Source organism: Alligator sinensis, unplaced genomic scaffold (genome assembly GCF_000455745.1).
Source record: "Alligator sinensis unplaced genomic scaffold, ASM45574v1 scaffold169_1, whole genome shotgun sequence".
Lineage (NCBI taxonomy): Eukaryota > Metazoa > Chordata > Crocodylia > Alligatoridae > Alligator > Alligator sinensis.
In genome coordinates, this window is record NW_005841924.1 from 1,454,287 (window position 1) to 1,461,962 (window position 7,676).

Genomic DNA, 7,676 nt, shown 5'->3' on the forward strand with positions numbered 1-7,676 from the left:
TAATATCTGCTTCCTTGTATACTACCCTGCATGATGTCCATTGTAAAACAAACTGCTCGGAATGTCGCCAATCGTGAAATGCTTCTACGTTACCAGGTGCTAGCCCTCGCTGAAAGTTATCAAAATCCGTAGAGAAAGAAAGCATCTTGAGGGGGGAGTTGTGGTACAAATACGATTAGAGGTCAGACATAATGATTGAATTTAGACATAGTGCTTTCTTTGCAAAATGCTTCTGTATTCGACATGGCTTGCAAATGGCGTCAGCATTAGCTTCTGCACATAGATTGAAGATATAAGATAAGGAGTTGTTAGAGGATATTAAGTTTACCACAGGCCCCCTGTTAAAAGCACACACAGGTGCTATACCATAACCCATAATAAGTTAAGCTTAACATGAAAACCTATACATCCTGTGGAAATTTAGACGTAACCATGGAAACTTTGACGTTTTGCGGAAACTTAGACGAAACAGTTGAAGCTTGTAGACGCTGTAAGACAGCCAATAACTGCATAACACGCTACGGTTCTTTGTTTAGATAAGCTATAAAAAGACCCTCGGACAAAGACCGGGGGTCGACTCTGCTTTGGGCTACTAGCCCCCTAGTCGATCTTTATTATTTGTGCAAACAATAAATTTGAAATGGACCCAGCCTGAGTGTGTGTGACTCTCTCCTTGAGGTCAATCGGAAAAGCCTCCGGGGGCACGAAACTAGCCGTTTGGGCAACATCTTTGCTTAGCTATGTCTAGCTAGGAGGGTGATAAGCCCAAAGGCTGGGAAACCCCATGCTCATTTCAGTTCAGCCACCAACTGCAGCATTAATTTACTGAACCTCAGCAACATATAGTTCACAATCCTGGAGCTCCCAAAGCTCTTGCATTGTTTATTTCCTAACAGAAAACTTAGTTTCCTTCTGATAGTTTAGGCTTAATCACTCTTCTAGAAAAACAGTAATATAATAGTAATTGGTGCCATTTAATCCAATCTATCATTAATGCTGTGAGGCATCTGGGGCTTTCATAGGAACCGTCAAACTCTGACTTAGTGTTTATCTACTCAGTGGGAGTAAAAATTGTTTCCCTTCCTGAACTTTGTAAGATGCTAAATGACAAAAATGCCAAATGAACTAGAATTCTTTGTGGCTGGTTTGCAAGTGAGGGAACACATTTCTGAAGTCAGATTACCAGATATGCTTCCTTTCATGTGCTCCATGTACTAAAAAAACTAATTAATGAGGAATTAAATCTGATGAGAAAATATGTTCAAATGGATGCAGTAAAAGTTGCAGTGATAAACGGATCTTGAATCTGAATTGTGACTGCTGAGCCATTCACTCTTTTAGTAACCTTGGGCAATCCACTTGCCTGCTTTATACAGAATGTTGCAAAATGGGCAAGCACTGCTCCAACTTGTAAACCAGTAATTGAACAAGCAAAGAAACTGGCACTCAAACATTGTACCCTTCCATATCACTTTCTATCTGTATATGTTTTGTCAAGCTATATATAAAACACATGTTATTCTCTTATTCCCCTATCTGTAAGAAGGAGTTACTATAGTCATTTATGGATGGGGAAACTGAGCCAGGGAGTACATACTTTGTGCAACACCATAAAGGACTAAAACCCAAATTGCCAGACTTTAAGTTAGTGCTGTAGCCACAAACCTATCTTCAGCCTCTGCCTTACTATCCTGAAAAGAAAGAGATCAGAACAAAACATACAAAGAATGTGGAGGAGTTTATGGGGTTGGGAGCAATTGTGCACTATGTCTGGGATGATGTTTTAAGATTTAAAGGATTAGGGGAGGGCTTTTACATATTTTACCCATTTTTGTTCCCATTTTGTTTTTAGAAACATTATATTTAAGCACTGGTTGGCAAGGAAACGGGCTTCTACTGTGCTGCCCAACCAATTCAGGCACCCACATAAGTTCTGCAGCATGGAAGAACAGATCTTAAGAAGAAAATCTATTCTCCTATCATCAGTGTCTCTGGAAAATGCCCCTTGTGTTTTAGATTGGATTTAAGGGCATCACATAAAACCTTGTTCTGACTTAAATGTTCTTGCCAGTACTAGAAAATTTGACATTAGATAAAAATAGAGGTGATGTATGTTCTAATTATCCTTTACATTTTAAAAAATGTGTTTTCCATTATCATTTACTGCACTAAATAAAATAGCACAGAGAGGCATTTTACACATAACAATGACATGCTCATTTTACATAAAAAGTAAGACCACAGCCTTCTGCAAGTATTTAGTTTAGATGAAAGCTGACGGTCTCCCAGCATGTTAAAAGCTTATGAGGTTTGTCAGTTTCTCCCTAACAGCTTCATCTAGCTGAAAACTTTAGAGATACATAAGTGTTTAGGCAAACCAGGTACCACTTTCTATTAGCATCCTTATATATATTTATTTGCAGTGGCGATACATAGGGGATGCATGGGGGTGCACTTGCACCCCCAGAACGCGCCAGTGCACCCCCTGACCAGGTGTGCTCGCCGCTTAGGCGATGGGCAGGGAGAACAGGCGGGAGTGCTGGTGCCCCCCCCTGGAAGCACCGGCCAATCGCCGCAGCCAGTCCCAGAAGCGGCCACAGCCACTCCTGGAAGTGGCCGCAGCACTTGGCCATCGCGGGATCAGCCACAGGGCGGGGGCACACGCCCCGGGGGGGGGGGGTTCCCCCCCCCCCCCCAACTAAGGCAGCATCAGTCCCCCATGTTTATTTCTACTTCTTTTACATTTTATAATAGCTTTTACTGGGAACAGGCAGGGGAGAGGAGGAAAGTATTTTTCCAGTTTTTGAAGGGCACTACTGTACACTTCCAGAGCTCCTTCCATCTGTAGATAGCCAAGCAATTTACAAAAGTATATTAAACCTTGGACCACTCTGTAAAGCATGGGAATACTGTAATCCCGTTTATGATCACCTGGGGAAACTTAGGTGCAGAGTAAGTGAGTGTCTTGGCTACAGTCACCCAAGAAGCCCATGGTAATGACCAGAATAGAGACTCTCTCTCCTGTGTCTCAGTTCTGTACTTCTATCATAAGCTTCATCATGCAAGATGTCATCAGAAATCAGTCCTGCCTGACATAACTGAGATCAGAGACCCAGACTATGGACAGAGGGCCTGAGGGGGACCTCATGATATTAGTCTAGTCTAGGGGAAGGTCCACCAAAGCACCACCCCCCATCACATAGTGTAGAAGATGAGGGCCACTTTGGACCTTTTCCTCTCTATTGTCTCAATGCATCCTGCCAACCCGTTTTATAGCCCTCCCGAACTTTTCACAGGCCCCTGCCCCTCCCTCAACTCACTTCAATGCACCTCATGAAAAGGGATCCTGATTTTCTCTGACAAAAAGTCATAAATTCTCTGATAAAAACCCCAATATCCATTATGAAAATTAAAAGCTCCTCACAGCCTTCCCTAGCCCTGCTGGTGCCCCTCACTCACCCCTAAAGCCCCCCACCAGCCATACTGGTGCCCCTCACATACCCCCAATGCCCTCCAGCCCTTCTGGTGCATCTCACTTGTCCCCAAAGACCCCCCCAGACCTGCTGGTGTCCCTCACTCACCCCAAGGCCTCCCCAGCCCTGCTGATGCCCCTCACTACACCCCCAAGCCCTGCTGGTACCCCTCACTCACCCCATATCCTCTCCAGCCCTGCTGGTGCCCCTCACTTGCCCCCACAACAGCCCCCTGCCCTACTCATGCCTCTTGCCCCCCACCCACAGCTCCTGCCCCCCCAGTCCCCAGGGCTATGGGGCCAGGGACCCAAGTCTGCTGCTCCCTGCAAACAACAGCAGGCAGCTAGGGCAGAAGCAGCATGGAGCCAGCTCCCCCACTGCTCTACCTGTGTGGGTAGAGGTAGGGCCAGCTCTTGGCTCCCCCCCCAGCCCTGCCAGTGCCCCCCAGCCATAACCAACAACCCCCCAGCCCCTTGCAAGCCCCACTTACCACACAGGCTCCAGAAGCAAAGAGTGAGGCTGAGCTGAGCCCCATGCTGTGGCTGACTGAGGGTCTCAGGCCCCGCCATTCCCCCTCCCGCTCTGGGCCTGCCTGGGGGGTTCCCGCCCTGTTTGCAAGCAGCTCTTGCAGGGTGGAGCCCAACCAGCCTGCAGAGCTCTTTGCAAAAGTGGGGAATCCGCAGGTCTCTCTGCTAAAAGGAGAAATCCACATTTTCTCTGATAAAAAGGGGAAATCTGTGGCTTTCTCTGTTTTTCTGTGGGAAACAGAAAACCCAGATGCCTGCTCATAAATAAGCTGCATAAACTTCAACTAGTCTGCCTTTCAACTGCTTCATGAAAACTGCTGTACCTGCTTTTGCTTCAGACAATCAACATACTTCTCCTTGTGTCCTGTCCCAATACCAACTGACAGGACTTCCTGCCACCTGGGGAGTGTGAGGGGTCCTGATAAGCCAGCCTCTACTCCAACCTTGTTTTGCCACACACTGAGGATAGGCTGGCAGCTCATGCAGATGTGTATATGGATGGCCCAGCTGAATGTCTCCTGACACTTGACCCTATTGTGCATGTACTCAGAACACATCAGCCTGCAACCCTGCTCCAAGACCTCTTGAACCTCAGTTCAAGTCTCTGGCTCCATTTTCTTCTGTGAATCTCCTCTCCTCCCTTCCCCTTCCCCTCCCCCCACTTTCATTGCCGTGCAAAGTTGCTAGGCCTGGTGGGATATGTCTATGCCACTGCTCCGACAGTCTCAGAAAAGCTGCTCTCGAGCTTGCACTGCTCTTTCTCATGCACATTAAATATAGAAATGAGGGTGCTCCGTGCTGCCACTCCCAAGTGTGTCAGAGAGAGAGGGAGCTCAAGAACAGCTCTAGGAGCAGTTTCTTTTCTAGATTTAGCACATGTGGAACAGGAGTTGGAGAAGATCACTCCCCAAAATTCTGTGGAAGGAGTATAGATACACCCAGGATTAACTTTCTCCTGGACACAGTCATCTTGCTGACCATCCAAGAGGAGTAAGCTTGACAAGGGAGTGCTTTGCCACTATGATGCTCCTTTCCCTTCCTTCACAAGTTGATGCCTCCAGGCGGAGTTCTCTGCTTGGCATTCCTCTATGAATTCCTCTTGTTTTCCCTATAACTACCCTCCTGTCCCTGGCTTTGCATTTTTGTCCCCCTCCCTCCCTAAATTAGTTGGGATTTAGACTTATTGTTCTTCTTTCAGCTTAACAGGGCAGACCTCTAATTCAGCCCTAGACCCACCCATTCCTGGCTTTACCAAAAGTACATGTTCACTTTTCCTGCCACCTCCACTTTTTAAGGTAACATTGGCTGCTTTCATCTTCAGTGGCAGAAACAAGAGATTTACACACCATCTCCCATACAGCAACAGAAGCATGTAATGAAGGCATTCCACATCTGTTCTTCAAAATGGGACCGCCACATTTGTTTTGACAATATTTTCCTGCTTAGAAAGAACACATTTGACCATTGTTCAATGGGTGAAATGAAGCTCTCTTGAAACAATTGGTCAGTGCAGGAAGCCAGATATAAATAACCAGCAGTCATAAAAGACAGTGCCCTTGTTTATGCTCAAGTTCCGAAACAAGTTTGTTCTGGCTCCAGCATACTGTTAGTTTTGATCCACTGTTTAGTGGAGATGCAAGAAAATCAGCTGCCCAATAATTAGTACATTACTAAGCAGGAAAACATCTGTGGTGATGTTTTATGGCAAATGCATTTCAAGGAAATTAAAAAAGAGCCTGCAGTTGATCATCGCTGCAATTTATATAATGGCGTTTGTCCTACCATTCTAGATATTCCTAGTAACCTTTGATCAAATTTCTAAAGCCTGTAATGGTTTGAAAATTAAGGGAAGGGGTTCATTTTTCATGGTGCCAGAGACAACTAGGCTCATTAAAATAATTTCTATTACATGATCATGGACAAAAATAAGGTGAGTGAGATGGCAAGGTATGGCAAACAAGATGGAAAGTCTGATGATTTGGCCACAGTTACAGAAATGTAATGCTTTGAGGTAAGTATATTTCTTACTTCGTTCTAAATAAATTATACTAATAGCAATGACATCATTATGAACATAAAGGACAGGGAGGCATATTTGCAGCTAACAGGTTGTGTGTATTTGAAGTGACAAATAAAACGTTGTGGCTTTATTTTGATTGTCGTCCAATTTTGGAGCTCTGGATTTGGGCCATGCCATCATTGTTTTGTCATGGAGCATATCACTGTGCTGGGTCCATCCATCCTACAGTTCTGGAGCACACTAACACAATCATGTACCACTCCCTTATTCAGAAATTCAAGATATTTTATCCTTCACAAAAAGATGTATATCATCAACACCCCCCTGCACTTTCCTGTCCCATACAAGGAAGTAACAGAAGCGTAATTCCAAACGTATTTAGACAAGCTATCCCTAATGAAATGTTACCCATGATCTGGCACTTTAAGATCTCTTTAAATCTGATAGCCAAGAACTGGCTATTATACAGGTATAACAACTGTGTTCAATACTATGAGAAACAGCAGATTCATTCCCTTTACCTTGACTATTCCTGCGAACTGCAGATGCTCACATCACATACATGTACTTGACAGGGATTTACTTTTCTCAGGATTAAGGAATAAGGATTTTTGCAAGTCTGAAATACAGGTGAACTTCAGGTTTGTTGGGCTATCATTGATGCCTAACAGTCATTGTGTGGGGAAAAGAGGGCAGAGAAAATTAGTCTAGTCCTGCAAAAGCGTAATAAATCAAGCAGACAGGGTAAAAAAACAAACATAGAGAGACTTAAAAAAAATCAAAGAGAAAAAGAGAGAAAGTCTAAGGAGAAAGTAAACATAGTGGCTGAAGTGTTCAAATGTGGCTTATTTTAGCTTAAAGACAGCTTACAATCTTGGATTTCAAAAAGTGTGAAGAGCACTCATCTTCCACTGACTGGTACCCTGGTACATATAAGGGCCCCAGCTTCATAGTACCTGACTACTTCAGTGCCTTTGAAAAGCAAGCCATTTTTTATTTAGGTACCTGAGGTGACAGATATAAATTTAAGTCCTTAAAACTTTGGTCACCTAAATTTTAAAAATACAAGTACCTTCTTGTATTCTGGAGAAGGTTTCTACACTAACACATGGCCCAGCTTTCTTGTAGGTAAAAAAAGCACTAAATCAGCCCAGTATAAATTATAAGAGGGAAACAGGTTTCTGACCTTAAAACTAGTTTTGTAAGCTATTGGGGAGACCCCAGTTTGAAGAAGTGCCAACAGCTATGTGACTCCATGCATTTTAGGCATAACATTTCAACCTGTATTCAGCAGCAACAGGTGAAGGCCCCCTGTACCATTTAAGCCTCACAGTGGGGCTGTTAAGCTGTGCACCATCTTCACCCATGAAAAAAGATCTCCATTATAGGTCCAACAAAAGAGGTTAGGCACAATTAGTATGGACCACGGAGGCTGATTCATGGCATCTGTGGTTCTAAGCCCTCATTCCCAGCCATAGAAGATGTGTTGCTGCTATTTCAGACCACAGGACTGGGGCTGTTAAGGTACTGTGTTATAGGCCTGTATCCTGGCTGCAAATCTGTGACGTTGTACGTCATCTCCATGTCCCCCTGCACTCCATCCTTAATGCCTGTAAGTATTCTGCAGGCTTCACCCCAAGTCTGTATTACACTCTT